This window comes from Orcinus orca, chromosome 13 (assembly GCF_937001465.1).
Source record: "Orcinus orca chromosome 13, mOrcOrc1.1, whole genome shotgun sequence".
Lineage (NCBI taxonomy): Eukaryota > Metazoa > Chordata > Mammalia > Artiodactyla > Delphinidae > Orcinus > Orcinus orca.
Window position 1 is genome coordinate 45110722 of NC_064571.1, and position 25599 is coordinate 45136320.

The 25599-nt window shown below is 39.0% G+C and overlaps 1 long non-coding RNA gene across 7 annotated transcripts in view; it reads right to left on the bottom strand.

Annotated features, from left to right (window-relative positions):
- The window catches only part of LOC117198314 (uncharacterized), a 424014-nt gene that overhangs the window by 275073 nt on the left and 123342 nt on the right, over window positions 1-25599 (bottom strand). For all 7 annotated transcript variants that reach the window (XR_004479411.2, XR_007470860.1, XR_004479407.2 and 4 more), the window contains exon 3: window positions 3440-3552. This is a non-coding gene — a long non-coding RNA (uncharacterized LOC117198314). The remainder of the gene's footprint in view (window positions 1-3439; window positions 3553-25599) is intronic.

The following is a 25599-nucleotide window of genomic DNA, read 5'->3' on the forward strand; positions in this document are numbered from 1 at the left end:
AAACTATTTAAATATTTTAAGCAGGTAAATAATGTCATCATATTTGCACTTTGGTAAAACACCCTTTTACCTTGAGATAGACTGGAATGGGGTCAGAATGGATGCAGGTTAGAAGACTATGCAAGCAGCCCAGGAAAAGATGATATGCTAACTTGGACAAAAGTATTGGTGGAGAGCACGAAGAGAAATGAACAGATTCAATATACATAGGAGACGAAGGACTTAATGACAGGTTGCATACGGATAATAAGGGAGAAGGACATGTCAGGAATGGGCCTAAGTTTCTGGTAACCCAATAGGCAGACAACTGTTTCCAAGCAGAGATTCAGGAACCGAGTTTCTTCTATTTGGGACCTCTACTCCCTGCAACTGATGGCCTCCAAGGTCCCTGTGCTCATCTACAACAAGAGGTGGATCAATGGCGGGTTGAAAGTGAGAACATTTTATGGGGCAGGACTGGAAGTGGCTTACATCGCTCTGCTATATCCCTTTGGCCACACTTGTGAGGAAGGCTGGGAAATAGAGTCTAGCTGTGTATTCAAAAAGAAGAGCAAAGGAGTTTGGTTACTAGCTAGCTGTCTCTGCATCAATGGAGAAGCTAGAAAGTGAGTACGGTTGACCACTGAACAATGCAGGGGTTAGGGGTACCAACCCTCTGCCCACTCAAAAATCCATCCAGCCCACCTTATACTCCATATCTGAGGTTCCACATCTATTGATTCAAGCAACTGCGGATTGTGTAGTACTATTTTATTTACTACTGAAAAAATTTGCATATAAATAGACCCATGCAGTTCAAACCCATGTGGTTCAAAGGTCAACTGTATATTCTTTAGTATGGCAATGGAAGTGTTCCACTGGAGCAGAGAACAGTTTTCTAACTCCTTGATTACTTTTTAGTTTCACTTATTTTTCTCTATATCCCTTCTCTTTAACATACTTCTTGTGTTCAAGGGTAAGTAGAACACTTTACTTAGTTCCACACTTGTATGTATTCATTTTTAATGAGGGCAAATCACCTTTTCAATACCTATTTATTCATTCAATGGATATTTAAATGTCTACAGTTGTCTCAGTCTAGTTGTTTACTCCTTGTCCAAGGATGGCAGAAAGAAAACTATTCTTTTATAAAAAAAGGGTATCAGTAATGGGCTTTAAATTTATAAGAAAAATGTTTATGTACAAATATGATTATTTTAGTGTCATTTCTAATAGTCAAACAAATGAAAACAGTTTAAATGTATAATAATGGGGGAATGGCTAAGTTTAAACTATGGCACATCTACACGGTGGGGCATTATGCAGTGATTAAAGTGTTAATAAAGAGATTTTTATGGAATGGGGAATATTTGTGATATAGTATTAAGTGGACAATGTAAGAGGTACTATCTCAATTACATAAATATATGTATGGAAAGAAGAGGGACACCAAATACTAACTATAGTTATTTCTGGGATAGGATTAAAAGGACACTGTATTCTCCTCTCTGTACCTTCCTATATCTGCAATTTAATTTTTTTACAATTTTAAAAAATTAAAAGCAAACTCAAAAAAGCCATAGGAATCTTGGAAATATGATAGGTACTCATAGCCAAGCCATATTAAAGCTTCCTAAGCAAAAATGGACATTAAAGCTGAAGGTTCAGTCTAAAATTTGTGAGGGGGTTACAAGAATCTTCCATATGAGTGCTTGTTCAATAGTATTAAGAGCCCACCAGTCCCATTAATTGGGGGCTTCAACATCTTGGTGACCTACATGCAGCCTATGGGATGGGTCCATCAGTGCTGACCTGGTAAGGCAAAGCCAAAAAGAACTCAGACCAGAGAATCAGACTTTGGTAGATGAGGAGGCATAACAAAGCCAAACGTCCTGGTAAGAGAGAATCAGGGGGAAAAGGCCGGCCTTTGGCTACACCAGCGGTCCCCAACCTTTTTGGCACCAGGGACCAGTTTTGCCACAGGCCGGTGGGGGGCTGGGGATGGCTCAGGCGGTAGCACAAGCGATGAGGAGGGGCAGATGAAGCCACTGGCTCAGCTCATCCGCCGCTCACCTCCTGCTGTGCGGCCCCGTTCCTAACAAGCCATGGCTCGGTACTGGTCCACAGCCTGGGGATTGTGGACCCCTGGGCTACACAACAGCAGAGCAAGAGGTCCAGATGTCAAACAAGTAGATGCAAAAGGCAAAAGCTGCAGGAGCAGTTTTTATTCAGAAGTGTTTATTCAGAAGTGAGGGTCGGGAGCAAGGATTCAGGTGCCGGGAGTTCACATTAATCTCCTAGGATGGAATTTAGCCCAGGGCCTCAGGTGAAAATCTAAGGCATGTTTACAAACATCTTAACAAACAAACACCATAGCTTAGTGTTACCATATCTGTGTTACCCTTTTCCAAGAAAGGCATTTTTTAATGCCTAGATATTTAAATAGTAATGACAATAACATTTCCTGAGCACCTATTGTATGCCATAGACTGTGGCCTCACACCATGCTAAATGCTTTAGATGCTTTACAGATACTATCTCATTTTATGACAGGGGCATTTCTATCCCATTTGAAAGATGAAGAGACTGAGTCTTGGAGAAGAAACTGCCCAAGTCACACAGGGAGAAAGTGGTGGAGCCAGGTCTATGACCCAAGTCAGTTTGACACCAAAGCTCATAGTCTTAACCACCTCATTACTGGTCAGTGGCTAATTTTATGTGGCCATGGATATTTTCTGTGCTTCTTTTTAAAAACATGTCAGTAAACCACAAATCCTGTCTACCAGGGATGAGGCTAATAGACACCATGGGTAAGTAAATTACATTAAGGGCTTTGGTGCCTGTTAAAGGAATATTACTAATAAAAAAAACGACTTATGAGAGTTAATTTGGAAAATAAGGAGGTCTTCTCAGCATTCCTAACATTACAACATAAGGTCTGAAGATGACTCTTCTTCATCTCTAGCTGAGGTAAATAGGGAGTAAATGGAAAGTTTATGCTAGGGATAGCTAAGGCAGCCATGAAAATTAGCCTAGATTCAGGAAGGATCTAAATGGAATAAGTAAGGCATTAAGCAATTAAGATTTCTAATTGAAAACACAACATACAGCCCTTATGTGATTCTTTGGATCACTGAAACGTACCCTCTTTAGACCAAACATCTGAATGACACTGTTAAATATAAAATATAAAAAAACCTTTATAGTGCAGTAAACATTTCTGTGGACTGAAGCATAAAATCGATTGGGCAAAGTTGAACAATGAATAAAAGAGTAAATACTCCTTCGTTTGCTTCTTAGAGATTTATGTAGAGCTGTTGAATATCAGTTGCAGCTTAATAACACGCTTAGGTTTTTTTTTTTTTTCAATTTATCAAGATTTGACATGTTTTCGTCTGTTGAGTGAAAGCTCATGCAATTAGCTGTGCAGAAAGCTATAAACACACCCAGGCCACTTTACCTTAGCAGATGTAACTGCAAATCATCCACTGAATACTCTCCAGCACTGGTCAAATCTAGTAGACCATTCCAAAAGTAACCATGGGGCTTTCAGTACATATCATTTACTTCCTCCTGTTCAAAAAAAAAAAAAAGGTTAATCCCTTCAGCAGCAATTCTCATCCTTTTCTCAAGAGATGTTTTAAATATTCTGTGATTAAATTATGCATAGAAAATAAGTGATGTTGCGAATGTCATTAAATGGCAGTGGGGAAGTCTCATAGCAGCCCATGATCACCTTGGAGGGGGGTAAAAATCAAACATCTGCTCAACAACACCAAAGAAATTTTGGTTTTGTTTGTTTTTTTTTTTTTACTGGTCTGAGGGCCAATCTGAAGATTCCATTTTCAAGTCACTGCACTGATATCAAGATACACTTTACATTCTATGAGTGTGCTTAAAGGAGGGCAGAGTAAGTTTTGATGTCAAATAAATCGAACTAGAGGATAAATAAAAAACAAGAAATGAAAAATTATGTAACACAAAGCTATTTAGCTCTGCCAGATGCTTCTGTAGCAAAGAAGGAATCCCAGCAAGTCAAATGCATGCCCTGTTATCTTCCCAATAGCTTCAGTAACGAGCTATTTGGTGTGGAAGCAAGCTTGGCCCCTAGCTCTTGACAGTTTTATAGCCCTTGGTCAAAGTTTTCAACAGCGTTTGGGCAGGCGTGACTAGGCAGCTAGATTATACATACTGACTTTCCACTTGCAGCTACACAATATTTACTTTACAGGGTGAGCCAGTAAACCTGCTGACCAATTAGGCCACAGATCTTTCATGCCTCATGAAAGCTAAGCAAAGACTGAATATAAAAATCTCAGAAATGCATGCAAACTGGACTTTCCTTTAATGTGTCTTCATATAATCTCCACAAAAAAGAATGTCAATGACCAACAGTCTTCAGAGCCACTTCAGTGTAAAAAACAGAGTGTCTTTCAAGCGAAGAGTTCTAGTTCTTTGGATTTATGGAGACCCACATTCATATGGGAGATAGGATCAAACTTCAGAAAACAAGGCAATTTTATAAGAAATCTCCTGAACTCTTCTAACCCCTCTGTTATTTGGCCTGTTATTCAAGTCCCTCCACAAAAAATTTTCCAACTTTTTAAGCCAATATTTCCTTCAATGAATTCTCTCTTCTAGCCAAATTGATCTTCTCATGGTCCCCTGGACATGTGATGTGTATTCCTACCTCGATGCTCCATCTCAAACCATCAACCCCTACTTAGAATGTCATTATCTCCTCCCTATCTCTCCTTGCCCAGCCGCCTATAGGCCACTTCTCCTTGAGTGGCTGCCTTACTGCAAATTCAACATATCTACTACCAAGACTATATTCTTCTTAAATTTCCATCACTTGTATCATCATTCTTACATCTCAGCCAGGCTCAAAACATTGAACAGACTTTTGAGTCTCCTTCTTCTTCCATACATCCTATATTTAATCAGTCACCAGGGCCTGTGGATTCCAGCATTGTTATATCTCTTGCAAATAACCACCTGCCTTTTCCATTTCCACTGCCAACACCCTTGCTCAGGCCTTTATTTCCTCACCTGGACCATTTAAAAAGTTTCCCACTGTCCTCTCTGTCTCCAATTTCTCCACCTTTAATCCAATCTAGACACCTCAGCCAGATTAATCTTCCTAAGTACAGCTCCGGGTCACATGACTTCTCTGTGTAAATACCTTAAATGGAATCCCATGGCCTAGTAAAGTTTAATTTAGGAGTTGGCCCCAAGAGCATTCCCCAATAAACTTTCTGCACTGAAATCTTTATCTCAGAATTTGTGTTCAGGGAACCCAACCTAAGACACCAAAACACCTTTCATATCTTTCACTCCTGTCCTTCATATAGCCTACATTCCAGTCAGACTGGGGGAATCTGCCATCCTTAAAGACACTCCATGTGTTATCACTAACTCATTCATCCACAAAGTATCTACTGAATATCTGAAATGTTCCAGGCTCTATAAGAGGTATTGACCAACCTAAAGGGATATAGACAAGTAAACAGGCCATTAGAATACAGTATGAACAGTGATTTCCCAGCTGAGTCCAGAGGCAGAGCAAGGGAGAAGAGCGTGCTAGCTGGGAACTGTGTGCACAAAGTCCTGGAGATGGGAAAACTCACCTCAGGAGTCTGTAAACTGCAAGAGCACTTCAAAATGGCTGATGCTCAGGGAGCCTGAGTGGTGGTGGCAAGAGATGAGGCAAGAAAGGCCAGCAGGGCCAGAACAAGAAACGCAAGCAGCCTTACTTAAGGATGTAGACACTTTGCCTTAGGGCAAAGGGGAGCTATTAGGAGGCTTTAAGGTAAGAAAAAGCATGATGGCATTTGTACTTTAGAAAGACTCCTCTGCCTGCAATGTAGAGAAAGAATTAGCTGGAGGAAAGCTTGAAGGCAGACGGCTACTATAGTCATCCAAGCAAAAGATGATGGAAAGCTGACCCAAGGAGGTAACAATGGAGACAGAGAGACCTGGACAGATTCAGGAGATATTAAGAAACTATAATATAAAGGGCATGATGATTTATCATATGGAGGGTGTTGGGAAGGGAGGAGTCAAAGATTAAACCATGTTTCCAACTTGAATAACTAGATGTACATTATTCATTGAGATAGGCAACACTGAGGAAGATGCATATCTGGGGAGAAAGAAAAGGAGTTCAGTTTTGGTCATGCTGGACTCAAGGTATTTAAGTAAGAGTTGGATATGCGGGTGTCAACAGAAGAGAGGTATATAGGTTTGACCTTCAAGAGAGCAGCCTGGCTAGAGGCACAGGTGAGGCATCATCAGCATACATATGGTCATAGAAACCTGGGGGTGAGGTTGAAAAGAGCTGTCAGAAAAGCAGGGAGAAAACCAGTGGAGTGTGGTGTCATGAAGCCAAGAGAACCCTTCAAGATAAAGCAAAGGGTCAACAGTGTTAAGTATTGCTCAGGCCAAATAAAATAAGGACCAAAAAGATTGTCCACTGATTATAAACACATCTGTGGTTTTGCTCAAACTATTCCACAACCAGAAACCATAGAAACATTTCCCATCTTTCTTTCAAGGATCGTCTCAAATTGCCTCACATTTGCATGGTGATTTATTGAACATCGTCACATGTTACCTCATTTACTGACTAAGATTTCGAGGGTTAAAACCATCTCTTATGTATCTTGGCATCTCTCTCAGCTCATTAAAATGTGGATGCTGTAGGTTCAGAAAAGGAGCCAAATTTGCAGTGAAAGCTCCATGAAAGAAGAGAATCCATGGATGGGAAGAGTTGGTCCACAGACCAGAACTATTGCTTGTCCTTGTCAGCAAGATGGCACAACTAAGACAAGTCTGTGTCCTCGTGAGAAGAGTCATGAAGAATTGCCCTTGACTGTTTAAAAAAGGAAGACCAGACACTCAGTCTTTATCCTTATATGCAAACTTATTGAATGAAATGATGGTGACAAGGCCATCCTGCCTTTTCACCAAGACATTAACCTAATGGACCAGTTTAGAATTAGATCTGGAGCAAAATGCCCACATCCTCCAGACACTGACTGACAACACTCACCCCAAAAGGGAGGCCATGAGCAGCCACTGATATGGAGGCATTCATCTTCTGACTGTTCTTTTTTCTGGAGGGCAAACATCTAAAAAGGAAAACCTATTTGAATAGGTGTAACTGCCAACTTCACTTACCCCTTCATAGTTAATGAGCCTATTTTGTTTTATGGGTGCTTCAAAAGAGCTGACAGAGAGGAGAGACAGCTCTGAATGGAAAACAGCTTGCTGAGCCCTCATTGTGAGGTGATGGCTTGCCTTGTCATGCCCTCTCAGACCTATATTTCAATGATTCCCTTTTCAAACACTGATCGAAACCCAAAGGAAAAGAGAATTCTCACTCTCCTCCAAAGTGTCAACATGTTAGAATATTTCAAGGCAGCTTGAGGAAGATGCAGCCACCAGCACAGTAACAGTTAAAGCAGTAGTGATGTGGTACATTTTTTAAGACACTCAGCCCAGACCTCCAAAACTTGCTGCTCAGCAAGTTGCCCTCCCCCATCCCTGCCTACACAACATTCTTCTTAAGTTCTTAAGAGGCCCTGGCATTTAGAACATTGGCAAGTATTTACTCAATGCCCAGAAGAGTACCTTCAAAATGGTGGGTGCTTGATAGTGGTGACACTCAACAAATAGCCCTTTAAGCATTAGCTTTTTATAAATGGAGTGAAGATTAAAGTTAAAGATAAAAATTCCTAGCAGCTTCTGTCTGCAATATGTTTCCTAAAGAAAGTTCAGTTCAGTAAGACGTTAGTAAAATGCCTATTAATATTAAGCACCACAGGAGTTCAGGATTTCCCCTCTTTTCATCAAGTCATTTTGTCATTCAGCACTGCCTCCATATTAATATTGCACATAATATTGCAAACTTCACTTCCGGATGACTTTACCCCTTATACTGTGGTTTCCACTGACAACCCTGAGTGGGTTAAAAACAGATGATCCATTTTACACTGGTCCATTCTACAGGTGTCCAAGCATGCATGGTATCATTAAAGTGGGACCAGCTATGTAAGGAGAGCATTTCAAACAGGAGAAACAGTACTATAAATCAGAAGCTTAAGAAGGAAAGTAGGGATTTAATCCAATGCCAGCATTTTACATGACTAAAAAATTTTTAAACAAGCTGAGACATGAGAGAAAGTGCTTTACCAAGGTCACATAGTTACAAGTATCTTCTCAGAATTAGTTTTATTCTCTTGTGTCCCCACTGTTTTAACAACTGTAATATTAGATTCCTATCACAATATACTAGTATGCTACATTTTATAATCTTAATAACCACACAGAGCACACAGCTGATTAGTAGGCCTTCAGGAGTAACATAGATAGAAAGATTAAGAACAATTTAGGTAGGAAAGAATTTGCTCCAAACACCAACTATATATTAAGTTGAGAAGAAGGCTATGTGTAAATAGGCCAGAAATTTTTCACCTATAGCTAGTAAAATAATAATAATAATAATACTAACAACAACAACAAGAAGTAGAATTTTTTAGATGTATCAACACATCTAATCCTGACAACCATCCTATGAAGTAGAACTATTATCCCCATTTTAGAAGTGAGGAAACCAGGGCCCAAAGAGGTTAAGTAATTTTCCCAGTTGTTCACAGGTTCTATAGCTAATAAATGAGAAAGTAAGGAGTTAGACCTAAACTGTCAGGCTCCAGAGGCTGCCCTCTTAACCACCATGCTGTACTGACTAGGCTTAATATACACAACCATAAACAATATGCATGAGACTAATTTGATTAAAAAAAGCTTTCCACAGGGCTTCCCTGGTGGTGCAGTGGTTGAGAGTCTGCCTGCCAATGCAGGGGACACGGGTTCGTTCCCCAGTCCGGGAAGATCCCACATGCCGCGGAGCGGCTGGGCCCGTGAGCCATGGCTGCTGAGCCTGCGCGTCCGGAGCCTGCGCTCCGCAACGGGAGAGGCCACAGCAGTGAGAGGCCCGCGTACCGCAAAAAACAAAATAAAATATAAAATATATTTTATTAAATATATATATTTAATATATATATATTTAAAATATATAAAATTAAGATTTTTCTTCTTTTATATTAGGTCTTGGAAGTGTTGATCTGAAACAGAATAATTCAATGTCACAATTTTCAAGCTGTCCTTTCCACTGAATGTGTTGCATTTCATTTCACTAGCTAATTTTTATAACTAGTATAAGACTGCATCTACTTTAAGAACTACAGGAATGCACTTATTTTAATATTTTTCAAGAACTTAGACTTTTTTCTCTAGAATATTGCTTTTTCTAAACTAAAGATTTAGCACCTCTACCTTTTGGTCGTCATTCATAGCTTGTTCCAGTTCTCATAATTTATTAGTGGAAATTATGCTTGGTTTTTGGAATAACACATTGTAGATTGTAAATGGGGTTACTTTCCACTAAGTGTAAATAAAAGATTCCAATAGTTACTACTACTACATATTTTACCAGTGAGAAGTTAACTGTAACTTCAAGTGAGCCCTTTTTGAAACAGAATCTGAATTTTTTTTTAAATGGTTAAAATAGGAGATGGCTTCTCTGTCAAATACTTATCTCATACTTTTAAGCTGATCAGAATTCTCCAAAGTGTCAAATTATAAATCACTGTCAAAAATAACAAATTAAATTAATTATCAACTTACAAAATAATTTGAGTAATTATAATTCAATAGAATTTGTTAGGTGCCTATAATGTGACTAGTCAGTAGCAGTAACAAGTATCCATATTATTTATAGGTAGAAATAAAAGGGTTATTTACTGATTAAATGTGACCAATCAACTTCTTTTTAGCTCTTCTTCTCCAAGTAGCATATGGACCCCAACAGTTAATTTTTCACTCACTTTCCAAATAAGATGAAGTAAAAATCTGACTTGAAGAAAAAAATCAAAAACTAAGCATACCAAGCATGGTATCTTACTTTAGTAAGGTACCTATGATGCACAGGATGCTCATAAGATATACCTAAAAATTCAAAAACAGGTCTAAAATCATTTTACACCACTAGTTTGACTACATTTTTATGGAGAAAGACACACTGAAGTAAATTTCACTAATTCATTATAATTCTTTAACCAAGTTTCTATGTACATTTATAGTATTTCTAATTTTTCTATTTTACTTTCTATACTATTTTCATTGTGATCAATTCTTTAGGGGGTGAATTTTGCAATGAAGCTTTTATCATTTATGAGGTTTTTATCTATATCAAATGTTACTGATTGTGCCTTCAGTCATTTTGAATTTTCTTTTTGTGACCATTTTTTGATACCAAGTAAAAATTTTCCCATCTAAATTTTGTCAACAATATTTTCTTCTGTTAAATTTGGTAAATTACACATTTTATCATGTGAAGTTTTAATAACTGTCACAGTTATTTCTTACTGATTCTTTACACATGTAATATTCATTATGCTCTTGATTAAAAATAACTGATTGTTGGTTCATGATAATGAGTAATTTCTCTCAGATAATCCAGGATTGACCTATTATTAAGGGCTGGCCAGTTGTATGGTTTGTATACTTCTAATCACCCTTGTATTCCATGAAGCAACTGTCCACATCATTGACTGAATTATCTTGTTCAAATTTCTTAACCTGACTACCTGACTGTTTCTGTTTTCTAATTTATAAAATCAGAATTATAATAGTGCATAACTTATAAATTGTTATATTATAAGAGAAAATACATGTAAACCACTTACAGCAGAGCCCAGCACCTAGGAATCAATAAATGCAGCTATCATACTTTTTACTTTTTTTATTAATGGCAGGTAAAAAAGTAGATAGAAGGGTCAAAATGTCCTTGATATCAATATGATGGAGGCAAAATGGCAAGATCGAAACAGCAAAATCAAAAGGTGGGATCAAAATATCCTGTTTTATTTACACATAGTACCTAACTCATTTTCTCTCTGAAAGAGAAAAAGAAGAAACTTTCATTATTACATTCTCTATCATAATTTAGTAACCATTTTACTGTCTTAGGAATAACTCTATACTAAGTTCACTTAAGTAAAAATATAATAAAACACTATGTAATTCATAGCAAAGACTGCTACCTCCTTGTGACTTTGTTTTTTGGGGTTTTTTTTTTTTGCTGTAATGACTGCTCACAGCTCCTAAAAGTTACAGTATCTATGTTAACTTGCTTAGCAATCTGCCCTTCTCAATATGTTTTCATATCCATTGCTTCAAATCTGCTCAACATCACTAATTATTAGAGAAATGCAAATCAAAACTACAATGAGGTATCACCTCACACCAGTCAGAATGGGCATCATCAGAAAATCTACAAACAACAAATGCTGGAGAGGGTGTGAAGAAAGGGGAACCCTCTTGCACTGTTGGTGGGAACTTAAATTGATACAGCCACTATGGAGAAGAGTATGGAGGTTCGTTAAGGAACTAAAAATAGTATTACCATATGACCCAGCAATCCCACTCCTGGGCATATACCCAGAGAAAACCATAATTCAAAAAGACACATGCACCCCAATGTTCATTGCAGCACTATTTACAATAGCCACATCATGGAAGCAACCTAAATGCCCATCGACAGACGAATCAATAAAGAAGATATGGTACCTATATACAATGGAATATTACTCAGCCATAAAAAGGAATGAAACTGGGTCATTTGTAGAGACGTGAATGCACCTAGAGACTGTCATACAGAGTGAAGTAAGTCAGAAAGAGAAAAACAAATATCGTATATTAACGCATATATGTGGAACCTAGAAAATGGTACAGATGAACCTGTTTGCAGAGCAGAAATTGAGACACAGAAGTAGAGAACAAACATATGGACACCAAGTGGGGAAAGTAGCGCGGGGTGGGGGTTGTGGTGTGATGAACTGGGAGATTGGGATTGACATGTATACACTGATGTGTATAAAATGGATGACTAATAAGAAAATAAATAAATAAACATTAAAAAAAATAAAAGCCCCTGTTGACAGCATATCACTTTCAAGGTAACTAATGTTTCATTTCTCTACTCTCCTTGGAAATTTCCTTGGAAAAAGCTGTCTATACACAAAGTTTCCATTTCCCCTCTTTCCATTCTTTCTCATGTTTACTACAAATGAGCTAACTCCCTACCTCTTCACCAAAATGGATATTGGCAAGGTCACCAGTGATCTTCATACCGACAAATACAATGATCAGTTCTCATCTTATTCAAACTACCAGCAGAATTTGATACACTTGATCAGTGCCTCTTCTTGAAACAATTTTTTTATTTGACTCTAAGATATCATGATCTCTTGATTTTCCTCCTATTGCACTGACTGCTAGTCAGTCTCCTTCTAGTCTCTTTTGGTGAATCCATCTCATCTCCCTAATCCCGAACACTGGAGCCCCCAAGGTTTCAGCCCTGAGATCTCTTCTCCATCTAGATCCCTTCTGTAGTTGATATCATATACTCTGGTCTTTAAGCACCATCTATGTACACTATTTGGACTTCTACCTTGAATTGCTATGTTCTTATACCAAATGTCTATTTGACATTTCAGCTTGAATGTTTAATAGGCATTTCATACCTCACACTTAACATTCACACTTAATTGAACTCATGATAGATTCCTGCCCCAACTACCATGAACGTGCTCCTCTTACAGTCTTCCTCATCTCAGTGGCAACTCCATTCTTCCAGTTGCTCAAGCCCAAACCTTAGAGTCACTCTTTGACACCTTTCTTCTTCTCTTATTTCCAATTATTCAACAAATCTTGTCAGCTCTATCCTCAAAATAGACACTGGATCTTATACTTCTTACTATTTCCAATGCCATTACCATAGTCCAAGCCACACATTCTCCTATCTGGCCTATTGTTGTAGCCTTCTAAATGGTCTTTCTCCTTTAATTTAATCTCCTATAGTTTATCCTACAAAAAGCAGCCAAAGTCAATCTTTTAAAACATAAGTCAGATCATATCATTCCTTTACTCATAACCCTCCAACGACTTTCAATTAAAAAAAAATAATAATAAAGTTACATTTTTATACACTAACAATGACCTAGCTGGAAGGGAAACTAGGAAAACAATCCTATTTACATTAGCACCAAAAAGAATAAAATACTTAGGAATAAACTTACCTAAGGAGGTCAAAGATTTATATACTGAAAACTACAACACATTGATGAAGAAAATTAAACATGGCACAATGGAAAGACATCCCATGTTCATGGATTGGAAACCTTAATATTGTTAAAATGTCTGTACCCAAAGTGATCTACAGATTCAATGCAATCCCTATCAAAATCCCAAAGACGTTTTCATAGAAATACTTTAAAAACTCTACAATTTAGGGCCTCCCTGCTGGCGCAGTGGTTGAGAGTCCGCCTGCCGATGCAGGGGACATGGGTTTGTGCCCCGGTCCGGGAAGATCCCACATGCCGCGGAGCGGCTGGGCCCCTGAGCCATGGCCGCTAAGCCTGCACGTCTGGAGCCTGTGCTCCACAATGGGAGAGGCCACAACAGTGAGAGTCCCGCGTACCACAAAAAAAAAAAAAAAACTCTACAATTTGTATGGAACCACAAAAAACCACAAATAGCCAAATCAATTCTGAGAAAGAACAGAGCTGGATGCATCACATTTTCTGATTTCAAAATACATTATGAAGCTACAATAATCAAAAGAGTAAGGCATGAACATGAAGACAGACAAATAGACCAATGGAACAGAATAGAGCCCAGAAATAAATCCACACAGGTATAGTCAATTGGGGCTTCCCTGGTGGCACAGTGGTTAAGAATCCACCTGCCAATGCAGGGGACACAGATTCAAGCCCTGGCCCGAGAAGATCCCACATGCCGTGGAGCAACTAAGCCCTGGGACACAACTACTGATCCTGCACTCTAGAGCTTGCAAGCCACAACTACTGACTGAGCCCACATGCTACAACTACTGAAGCCCACGCACCTAGAGCCCGTGCTCCACAACAAGAGAAGCCACTGCAATGAGAAGACCACACACCACAACGAAGAGTAGCCCCCGCTCTCCCCAACTAGAGAAAGCCCACGTGCAGCAACAAAGACCCAACACAGCCAAAAATAAATAAATAAATAAATAAAAATTTTAAAAGATACAGTCAATTGATCTTCAACAAGGGTTCCAAGAATACACAATGTGGAAAGGATAGTCTTTTCAACAAATGGTTTTGGGAAACTGGATATCCACAAGCAAAAACATGAAACTGGACCTTTATCTTATACCATACAAAAAAAAAAAAAGAAAAAACCCAACTCAAGCATAAGTCCTGAAACTGTAAAACTCCTAGAAAAAACATAGGGGAAAATCTTCATGACATTGATTTTGGCAATGATTTCATGGATATGACACCAAAAGCACAGCCAACAAAACCAAAAAAATTAAAAAGTGGGACTATGTCAAATTAAAAAGCTTCTGCACAGCAAAAGAAACAATCAACAGAGTGAAAGGCAACCTATGGAATGGGAGAAAATATTTACAGATCAAATATCTGATAAAGGGTTAATCTCCAAGAGATACAAGAAACTCCTACAATTCAATAACAACACCAAAAAATTACACTAATAATCTGATTTCAAAAATGGGCTAAGGAATTGAATAGATATTTCTTGAATGACATAAAAATGACCAACAGATATATGGAAAAAGTGAGTGCTCATCATCACTGGTCAACAGGGAAATGCAAATCAAAACCACAAGATATCATCTCATACCTGTCAGAATGGCTATTATGAAAAAAAACAAAAGACAATAAGCATTGGCAAGGATATAGAGAAACTGGAACACTTGAACATTGTTGGTGGGAATACAAAATGGTGCAGTCACTGTGGAAAATATTATGGAAGTTTCTCAAAAAATTAAAAATAGAACTACTGTATGATTTAGCAATCCCACTTCTGGGTATGTATCCAAAAGAATTGAAATTAGGATCTCAAAGAGGCATTAGAACTCCCATATTCATTGCAACACTATTCACAATAGCAGAGGTAGAAATAACCTAAATGTCCATTGACAAAAGAATGGATTTTTAAAATGTGGTATATACATAAAATGGAATACTATTCAGCCTTTAAAAAAAGGAAATTCTGCAATATTTGACAACATGGTGAACCTTGAGGACATTATGCTTAAGCCAGACATAGAAGACAAATATTGTATGATTCTACTTATATGGATATCTAAAATGGTAAAATTCATAAAACCAAAGACTGCAATGATGGTTACCAGGGCTGAGAGGAGGAAATGAGGAGTTATTAATCAATACTCATAAAATTTCAGTTAAGTATGATGAATAAGTTCTAGAGATTTGCTGTACAATATTTGTGTCTGTAGTCAACAATAATGTATTGTAAACAAAATTTGTTAAGAGGGTAGATCTCATGTTAAGTGTTTTTTACATTAATAAAATAAAAAGGAAATATACCTCAGTTTTAAATGTTTGAGGTCCTCTAATAATTCACAGGATGCTTATTATAATAACAAAATAAGTATTTGTGACATGTAAATCTAATAACATTTCGCACCCTATCCCCAAAGCATTTTGATGGCTCCCCATTGTTCTTAGGATTAAAGAGCATGGCCTTTGAGCCTCTGGATGGTCTGGGCTCTGCTGCCCATCTTCACATTGCCCCTTCCTGCTGCCTCATCCTCACTCTATTCCAGCTGCCCTGGCCTTCTCTTTCCCTGTCCCCCTATCACAGAGCTTTGGCGCTTGGCCACAGTCTCTAAGGAACTACTTACCCCACTCTTCAACCAAATAAATCCTCTTGTTCCTTCAGATCTCCTCCCACCTCACAACTATGTCAAAGCCACCTATTTTATGCTCTAATATCTCCATGACTTCCATTTTTCTAACTCTTATTACTGATTATCATTTTAAATGTATTTGTGTGATTGTGTGATTACCGTATGTCTTTCTCACTGGATCCTAAACTCCATACCTGGCTTTAACAGTGTGCCTGGAACAGAGTAGGTGCACTATGAAACAAATAAACAAATGAACAGCCTAAACAAAACAAGCAGATTTGAATTTATACTATCACTTGGGTTATAACTTTGTAGTCTTCCAACATGTAGTTCCCATATTGGGCAAGTTCCATAGAGGAAGCAGCCTTTTCATCCTGAATAAAGCCCTCACCACAGGAATCCAAGGGGAGGGCATGAAGTACTTCAGATATCAATGGCCTCTAGTTCCCCTGGGAGGGATTAAAGTTATCATACAGGTGAGGAAAGCCAGGTTGTGCCAGAGGAAGACCTATTAACTGCACTAGGAGTTATTCTCGCCACAGCTACTCCCCCTTCTGAGAGTTAATCTCTTCTCAGATGTAAGGATTTCTGACCATCTGACAATATTGATCTTTTGGCCTCTCTGAAAAGAGCCAAAATTTTTTATGGCTTGGAAATTGTTTTGTCTGTTTGTTTTTCAGCTCACCATAACTTAACTTCCAGCTATAATATCTGAGGGAGAATCTAAATGCACAAAAAAAGTTTACCTGATCCACAAATCCCAAGTGTATCTCTTCGTGGAATCATGGCATCCTAAGGGTGGAATGGACCTAAGAGAGGTCATAACCCATCACCTTTCACACCTGCAACTCTGAGTCATTCCAGGCTTCTCTCTTGAGTGTTCCCTTGAGCTAAGGCAATCTGTCCCACATAGTTTAGGGGACTTGGCACAGAACTTCATGAAAGTTCTGTGATTAAAGAGCAAAGAAAGATGAACCTCTCCACAAAGATGTAGAGAAATAGGAAGAGATGGTGCAGAAAAGGGAGGATATGTGGAAACAGGAGTTGGGGAATGAATAACAGGAAAAAGAAGAATTAGGGAAAATACTGAAAATTTAAAAAAAAAATTCTGGAAACATGCACAAATTGAGATAGCCCAGGATATGAGTCAGAAGAGACTTAGTTAAAAAAAAGACAATCAAAGAAAAATAAGGAAAATGAAGAAGAAGTTTTTGTTGTTGTCGTTCTCTTAACATAAGTTTACGGTTACTAAACCAGGCAGAAATTAGAATTGTTATAATGTACTATATGTGTAGGGAACTAAATTTTTGAGGTAAAATATGATCGTCCAAGGATATGTGCAAATCAAATGAAAAGATTCAAGATGCAAAATAAAGCATACCGTACCTTTGTTTTTTTAAGAAGTCACACTGAACAGCTAAGATCCCTTCCAAAATGTTTAATTTTCCTTCTCTTCACCAGCTTCCTCACAGTGCATTCACCAACATACCCCAATGTTAGTGGCACATAAATCAAATCTTTCATAAAAATCAGAAAAATAAAAATATATGAGCACAGGAGTCTCCTGATATTGGCAAGACTCCAATCCACATATACTCTTGGGCCTGATCCACTAATATTAAGAAGCCAGTTTGTTCTTAGCTCAGCAACGGGGAAGGTTCTACCAACCTTAGTTTCCATGTACTGGTGTACTCTCTATAAGTAGCGAGATGTCTCCAACAAATTACTTCAGAATTGTCATATGAGATATTGCTGCAAGGTGTGTGAACCCTTCCTGACTACCAATTTGCAGCAACGCAGTGATTAAAGTATCAAAAGATTTTGAAAATCTGGCTTAATGTATTTTTTACCAACAGCAGAGTAAGAGCTTAAGAAAGGATATACCTTTAATGAGTGTGAAATCTATAGCAGGGAACCCACCTCTTAGGATAAGACACTTGCATGCAATACAGGACACTCTGGACCTAAGGAAGATCAAGTGCTGATCAACAATGAAGCAAACAAGGGTTCTGTCTAAACAAACAAACAAAAGTTCTTTGAAAGGTACAAGCTGCAGATCATATAGAATAATCTTAGCTGAAAAAATGTCAAAAAGGAGGCACAGTAACTCCCTTTCTGCCAAAGGCTGACTCCCTGGGAGGGGCTCCCAGAGCAGTCTTCAAGCCTGTTGACTTGTTTTTTCAAGCTGTAAATGTAACTCGCAGCTACATTGGTTTGTTTTGTTGTTGTGACATGGTCTCCATAGATGTGCATTGAAATTGTGCCCAGCTACACTGAAGCCAAGAACCATGCAATCTGGAGGTTGTGCAAGCAAGATTACAAGGCTCCAAGGTATCCAGTGCCTGTACTGCTCATCTCTTCCACTTACCTCGAAGCTTGGCTTGTCCAGCCTGGGCAACGGAACGCTGCACTGGGACCAGATCCAAATGCTTTAGAAAAGTGGCTACATTTGCAGGGAAGGAAGGGAGCTTTATCTTCACATCAGGGCTTTATTTGCATGCCTAGGGAATGGTCAGTGATAACCAGGACCAGTTTAGTGCCTATTTGTCTTTAGTTGTCCCTCTTCCTTTTTGTACGAAGCACAACTTGCTCATCTTTATTCCTCTCAGGAGTCTATCACCCTCATGTTTTCTTCATGCCCTGTGCATCTCAGGAAATGTATTTGCAAGAAATAACTTGATCCCCTCATTCACACCAAACTTAGCAAATAAAAATACAGGACATCCAGTTAAATTTGAATTTCACATAAACAACAAATAATTATTTTCTTAGTGTAACTATGTCTCATGCAACATTTGGGACATACATAAGATAATTCATCGTTTATCTGAAATTCAAATTTAACTGGTTGTCCTATATTTTACGTGGCAGCCCTACACTAAAGAGTAAATGACTTGTGATGCTTTTACCTCTCCCAAGGATATTGCCTGAATTTTAACTTAGGGTTAAAGTCCTATAGCTTAAACTAAATTAATAATTAGGAGATTTTAGCAACAAACGAGAAGAAAAACATATCATATGAGGTAAGTAATCACTTCTTATACTCAGCCATAAAGTCACATTTTTTAAACTGCAAGACTATAACCTAGAGACAGAAAGCATCACTTGATTTTTACCTGCTTGGACTTAAGCCTACTTATCAATATTTATTTCAAATCAGACAATGTGATGGTTCACATTAATTGATGCTTTACTCTTCTAGATGGAGAAAATACAATTCAAAGATACAAGCCTCTGCCCCCAAACATCTATTCTCACGGTGTCTTTGGTGAAGCAGAGATACATGTGGTGTTAGTTGAACATCCTAGGCCTCAGCTCACATCTCATCAAAAAAGACTTCACATGCCATGTCTATAGACAAAGCCAAGTATGAAACATATACTCTTCCAGTTCTCAGAAATCCTATAGTTAGGGTCAAAGAAAAGGAAGAGATATGAAAAGAATGGCAATCAAAGAGAAAATAGGAAGGAGAATGGATAAAAGAAAGAAGAAAATTAACTCAATATAAAAAAAAATGTAAAGGGAGTGAAGAAGACACTTGGGCCGACCCCAATTACCTAGAATAGGTGGTTAACTTCTGGTGTGAGTTAAGGATCTCTGGGAAGAACCCTGTGGAAGATACTAGAGATGAGCTCATTTAACACCTATTCCAACCTCCTTCTGCAATGTCTTCCTGTGTATTACAGAGGACGATAAACTGAAAACTGCCTTTTTCTAGGGTTTCTAGGGTTACTAGGGTTTGGGGTACGATAAGGGCTCCATTATTAGATTCACTTTCAGAACATGAATTCAGACTCAGTAAGGAGAGAGACTGCACATGAGGCATCGTTCTACTGCTGCACATGGAGTGTTAACTCCCCAGTTTAGCAGTAGTTTCCTGCCCACAGCTTCTCCATTTGATAGGCAGCATCCAGATCAAGACAAGTATAGCAGTTTCTTTGATGACTCAGTTGTGGTGTGGCATCAGGATTTGTTTCTGGAAGCTCACCAGCCTAGAGTCTGTTTCTTCTGCCCACAGACCAGTTCTATAGACCATTGAATAACCTGTCATTAATATATTTCAGCTTAAACCAGCTTGAGTAGGTCTGTTCTCTGCAACTGAACACTAACTGATACAAGCTGCTACTCCCAAAATATCTATTTCACTAGCCTAATGGTTCTCAACTTAGCAATATCTGGAGACATTTTTGGGTCACAAATGGAAGGGGGGTTGCTCTTGGCATCTCATAAGTAGAGGCCAGAGATGCTACTAAACATTCTACAAGACACAGAACAGACCCCACAACAAAGAACTGTCCAATCCAAAATAGTGCCAAGATTGAGAAACCCTTCCCTAGTCCAGAATCCAATTTGAAACTTTATCATTAAAAATATAATATTTGCAGTATGTTGGTTTAACAAGAACTCTCTTTCATAATGCAAATAGCCCTCAAAAATTTACAGGTAAAGTTTTGTTCTTAGCCAATGTAGTATTAAAAACCACATTCTCGGGCTTCCCTGGTGGCGCAGTGGTTGAGAGTCCGCCTGCCGATGCAGGGGACACGGGTTCGTGCCCCGGTCCGGGAAGATCCCACATGCCGTGGAGCGTCTGGGCCCGTGAGCCATGGCCGCTGAGCCTGCGCATCCAGAGCCTGTGCTCCGCAACGGGAGAGGCCATAACAGTGAGAGGCCCACGTACCGCAAAAAAAAAAAAAAAAAAAAAAAGAAAAAAAACCACATTCTCTTTATTCTAAGATTTACATGATTTTCACATTGTTATATTTCTGCAGCCAGGTCATGACCTAAAATTAAGGTATGCTTTTAATGTAGTGATATTTTTCTTATTATTTTAAATCAAAAAGTTATTATTAAATATACAGTATATCTTAGCACTAGTGGCTTCTTGAATCAAGGAATGAGTGTAAGTTTACCAAATGGCACGCAGAGGAGAATCACTGACAGTGAGCAAACAGCACTGTAGTCTCAACCTTAGCTCCTTAACAGAATCAGTGCAGAGCTTTTCATTGGTTTCAGCGTGAGTCCCAGACATCAATATTTCTTCAATGCTCTTTGCAGCCAGAGTCAAGAACCACTAATTTAGGGCATCTTGGAGGATTTGGCCCCTAAAGATAGAGAAAAGGGAATAAAAGGGGTGCCACTATAGGAAAGATAAGCAAAAAGTGATGGCAGATAACCAGACAGACTTCAGAACCTCACTCTTACAACCAGGACCAGACCTTGTTACTATTGCCGGAAAATCTGCTAACACTCCAGCCTTATAGCTCTTGAGTAACTTTCACAAGCTCTCTGGGGCCCAAAGAAAGCAACAAGTGGAGAAGTGAACTAATAATGGATCCAGACAAAAAGAAACGGAGAATGCTTTCATCCACTCCAACTTAGCACATATTTAGAATCAAGATGTATCTTATAAATATATTTCATATAATTTGTAAATGTCTTATTCCCCTATGAAGTCTAGCTCCTGCCTTGAATGAAGAGGTGCTCTGTAAATGTTGGCTAAATTGAATTAAATATACTCCCTAAACGTGCTACTGACTTAAATTGTATGGGGAAGAGATATAAGCCCCCTTTAAAGTGGAGAGCAAAAATTCAAGAGAAAATACTAAAAGGAAACAAAGGAACTAGCCCATTCCAATTGCCTCTTTCTCCAGCAGTGGAAGACATCCTCACTGGTCCAAATAAAGTTTGCCTCAGAAATTTGTTACTACTGCCAACCCAACATCCCTACTATTTCTTTGTTAATTTTTTTAAGTCAAAATTGTCACAGTAAATTCTACAGTGTCCCCAATTGCCTCAAGACCCAGAGTGTAGACTTCTAGAGCCAGATCCTGGATAAGATTCTGAAACCATGCTCTGTTATACCCAAAAGGTGTGTTTAGGTGACAGGCCGTAATACTGCAGAGGACTTAGTCTCAAGGAGTAAGTAGAGTCTGAAGGCTTAATCTACCCCTTTAGAAACAATCACTCTCATCATGCCAGCAGAGTCAGTTTTCCTTTGTTTTACATTTATTTATTCAGAGACTTCTAAATATATGCTCCTCTGTTGAAACATTCTCTGGGCCCAAGTACAATAAAAACATTAATTAAAACACATGATTAGAAACACCCAGCGGCAAGACTGGAACAGTATCAGATGAGCTCTGACAGTTAAGTGTCAGTCATGGAAGATAAATCCACCTGCAGGTGACCTGTACCATTCCCCCCATGCCCCCACCCCACCTGCAGCTCTGCCGTGGATTCCGGCCAGCTGATGCTGAGGTGCGCGCTCTCTGCAGATGGATGGCCACACCCAGTTATTCCATTTCTTTCCTCACCCTTGATTTGGCACAGTCTCTACCTGCCTCTCCTCTCATTCTGCAAGAAGCTAAAGAGAAATTCACAGAGTCCCCAAATTTTGCAGAGACCCGGACATGGGAATCTTACATGACAGTTGGGCTTTGGTAGGGCAGGACTGAAGAGCTGGTTGTCCTTTGCTGAAAAGGGCCCTGAACTTTGTGGGCAGCATGATTCTCCCAGAGGTGTTCTACCCTTGGTTCTGGCTCCGAGCACTTCTGAATGCAGAGGCAGCAGCAGAATTAATATGGAATACACAATGGAAGAGTCAAAGGGAACACCATAGGGAATAGCATGGATTTCAGACAGTGTAGACATTTCAGATTTGGGGGGAGGGGGGGTGGGGGGGAATCCCATCTACAAAATAGAACTTCTACAAAATTACCATCTACATAATAGGTAATAAACCTTCACTCCCTTATGACACAGAAAATTCCCTAAATCCCAAATGTGTTTACACAGCCTAATTAGGCATGAAAATTTTAAATCTAGCGCAGGCCTGTTAAGAAGGTCTTGTTATATGCAGACATGTTCTGTCAAGGGTACGTATCTAGTAAGGGATGTCATCAATAGGTAATATGACTTTGTTATAAGTTCTGTTTCTTAAACGTTCACAAGTAAAACAAAAGCAAAAGATCTTAGCTTCCTTCTTTTATGTATGATTTTCCCAGAAATCTCCCATTTTAGAAAAACAAGAAGAGATTTGAAAGAAAACAATAGCAGATCAATGCTAGGTAGGAATAGTATTTCAAAAGTGGTGGAACATGTTATTTTATGTTCCACTGGATTCTGTATTATTAATTCCTCTTCTTTTTTTCTTTAATGACAAAGTGCCAGTATCTTATTACAAAGAGGCTACCACCAAAGAAGATAAAAATGACTTATATCATGCATCTGGCCCAAATTATATCTCTGGAACTCCTTTTCAATCAGCCATGGTGTTTTTCACAATTTTGTGATTTCGTCAAATTGGCTGAATCTCATGTGCTGCCTGCTACTACATTCTGAAGTGCCAGGCTGGTATCTAAGAGAAAAAATAACATTTTCCTTCACTCTTAACCCACAATCTGACTTCTCATGCTGAATTCAATCCCCAGCTAATTAGTTCAAGAGTAAGCAACTTTAACCAAGATTTGGTATTACTTTCCTGCTTCTGAGAGCGGGTCTTTCCCCAGATGTAGCTCTCTTGTTACCCTTTGCATTTTAAATAAGCCATTTTGGAGCACTGGCTCTTGCTTTTTCTTTAATGTATGCGCCCCTTGGGGCTGTACTTAAGCTTGTGATGGCTCTTTGCCTACAGTCAGGGCAACAGAATACCTACAAGATTCAGCTTTGTCCTACAGCTGGCATCCATTGTGCAGCCCCAGCTGAACAGAGGGATTGCCAGTCAATTTTCTCAGAAATTCAGGGTCCCTAATATTCTAACATAAAGTCCTGAGTCTCCCTTGGCTTCCTCCATCTTGTTTGTTTTAAACATGCAGTAACATTTCCCTTATTGGCAGTTTCTGGAATAAAGTATTCCAAAGAAGTCAATTTTTCAGATAAAGAAAGACTTGCCAATGTAAGAGTTTGATAGAAACTCTTTTTAAAATGTTAAATAGTTCTGGTGGGTCTCAAACAAGGCATGTCAAATGTATTTGACTTTTTCTTGATAAGTTAGGGTCATCTTTAAACTATCAGTTATTTTACATTGGTGTATAAAACAATAACGGATACGTAAAATTATTTGCCCCTACATTCAATAGGCCACTATGCTTTCTTGGTTACTTTGCCAAATTTTTATAATTTTATTTCTGTCCCTTTCCATACTATCAAACTATCAGTGTTCACTTTGCACTGATGTTCACATGTCGGTCCCTGGAAGCAAACTTTGGGTTCATTGCTTCCAGCTTGCAGATGACTGGAAATCCAAACAAATTTGTTGTAACAACATCTACGTTAAAAGTAGATTAGTTCTGGATGGTATTCTGAAGCTCAGCCTTCTGATCTAAATGCATAAGCATCAGTACATGAATGTTCAGCATGTATCCTGTTTGCTCAAAGCCCTTTGAGCTCTTCATCTGTACCACACAGAAGAGCATTACCAGATACTTGTCCTTGGGTATTGCAAAGTCAAGTTAGCAATTTGTCCACTCTCCCTTTTGTCCAGTTCTCCCCTTTCCTTTCTGTTCTTATCTTCTCTTCATCCCTCTGGTTCCTTCTTTGAGCCATTTCAGTAGGCATTAAATCATCCATTGTGATAAGGAAAGAAATCATAAAGGAAATAGCAAAATATTTTAATCAATGCAAATTGAACCTTGATTTTTGGGGGGTGACGGGCAGGGGTTAAAGTATTGGTGGGAGAAGGATAAAAGTACATTGAAATGAAAGATTTTACTTTTTAAATTTGCCTCTCACCAAAATGGAAGCATGAAGTTTGGCTATGATCACAAAGGCACATGATACTCATATGTGGCCATCTCCCCAGGTTATAAAATCTCAAACTCTTTGACTAAAATCCCAACAGCTGTTTGAAATACCTGTCCAAGATGACCCAGACAAAGTTGACTTGGAGTGTCAAAAGAGACTCCCGTCAAAAAAGATAAAAGTTCTTACTCAACCCTACACTATATGATGTTGGCATTGGTTGGGGGTAGGGTGACAAATTCCCTGGCTTGCCAAGGACCATCCTGGTTTTGAAACCAAAACTCCCATGTCCAGGGAACCTTCTCAGTCCTAGGCACATCAGGACATTTGGTCATCCTGGTGGCAGACAATCCCTCAAAGGTCTCTCATGTTTTCCCCCAGATGGTCACTTCTACCTTCAAAGCAAAACGTTTTATTTTTACATTTAGCATTTCTAAGAATTCAAAGGCTCCTCCTTTTCTCCTTTGCCCAGTCAGTCTAGATAATTCTTTCTTAGTAACATCACTAGCATCAGTCTCCTCTTTCCTTATTGCCACCAACTTGGACTTTATTCCCTGATGCTGGGCTATTGTAAAACTTCCATGAAGTCTCCCTTCACTACAATGTGCATGGCCTTCGCAGATTCATCTTTTCAAAACCCTGCTTTGCACAAGGTTCAGTTGAAGTCCCACCTCTTCCATGAAGCCTGGTATCTTCCCTGGCAGGAGGGAAAACATGACCAGGGTGGGAGAAAGGAGTGGCAGAAGGTATCAGCTTAGTGAAGGTAGGGGTGCTGTGAGGCCAGTGCAGTCTATCACTTCGCAGAAGCTGCTAAAGAACAAAATCAAGACAGGATGCAGAAGGGAGAGACAGGCAAGGCACAGAGGCCAGTAACCCAAAAAAGGTAGTCTGAGTCAACCACCAAGCCAAGGAGGCCTAGCCACAGACACAAATCCCCAGGATCCATGTGGATATCCAAGAGCCACAGGGCACCAGGCTCAGCACACTAGACACAAGAGGGTCATACCAAGCAAATCCTTTGGAGAGCAGACTTTACTTCACAGCTAGTTCAAGGCAGGGCTGGCCACATGAGACGGGAAAGGAAACTGCAGTAG